We start from the raw sequence: 769 nt of genomic DNA, 5'->3' as shown, positions 1-769 counted from the left end.
GACTGGGCAGTGTTTTGTTCTGCTGGGCCTAGGGTCTCTATGAGTTGGAGATGACTTGACAGCACCTAATAACAGCAACAACATTTCACAGAGTTACTGTGAGTTTTTTTGAGTTAATATAGATAAAAGGCTAATAGTCCTTGGCCCCTAACTGGGTGTTGAGTAAGTGTGGTTTTGAGCCCTGTAGACAAACTACTCCACTGGCTGCCTGCCATCCCTACCAGTCAGGTACCTTTGAATAAAATTAAGAAATAAAACAATTCATATCACATCAGTCATACGTGTTCTCATAGATTTTGATAGATACTCATGGAGGGTGGAATTCAATTCTAACATCCACAAAACAATTTAAGCTGATTGAGTAAAAATTTGAGACTTACTTTTTTTCATTTAAATGCAAATAAATAGTTTTTGTTCCCATGTGGTAATCTTGGTTCTTGAATTTAAAAGCTCCTATAAACAAGTGGTACAGGCACAGAATTGAGGGCTTTTTATGGTTCGGGGAGCATGCCAGCCCAAGGTTGGTCCGATATTACAGAACTGTGAATGATCTTTCTTTGTCCTTGGTGTTCATTTCAGGTAAGAAGTTAATCTTGTTCCGACTCTCTCAGCAGCCATATAGAAACTGACTCCTGGGAAATGAGAGAAACTTTTGAAATGTTAGATTACTTCTACATGCTTTACCTACCACAGTATTTGGGGGAGCTTAGGAGAGCACATAGGAGCTCTGGTAGCATAGAGGCTAAAGCACTTGAATGCTAACCAGAAG

Source organism: Orycteropus afer, unplaced genomic scaffold, assembly GCF_000298275.1.
Source record: "Orycteropus afer afer isolate SDZICR_OR568_19922 unplaced genomic scaffold, OryAfe1.0 scaffold01202, whole genome shotgun sequence".
NCBI classification, from domain to species: Eukaryota; Metazoa; Chordata; class Mammalia; order Tubulidentata; family Orycteropodidae; genus Orycteropus; species Orycteropus afer.
This window is presented reverse-complemented; position numbering follows the sequence as displayed.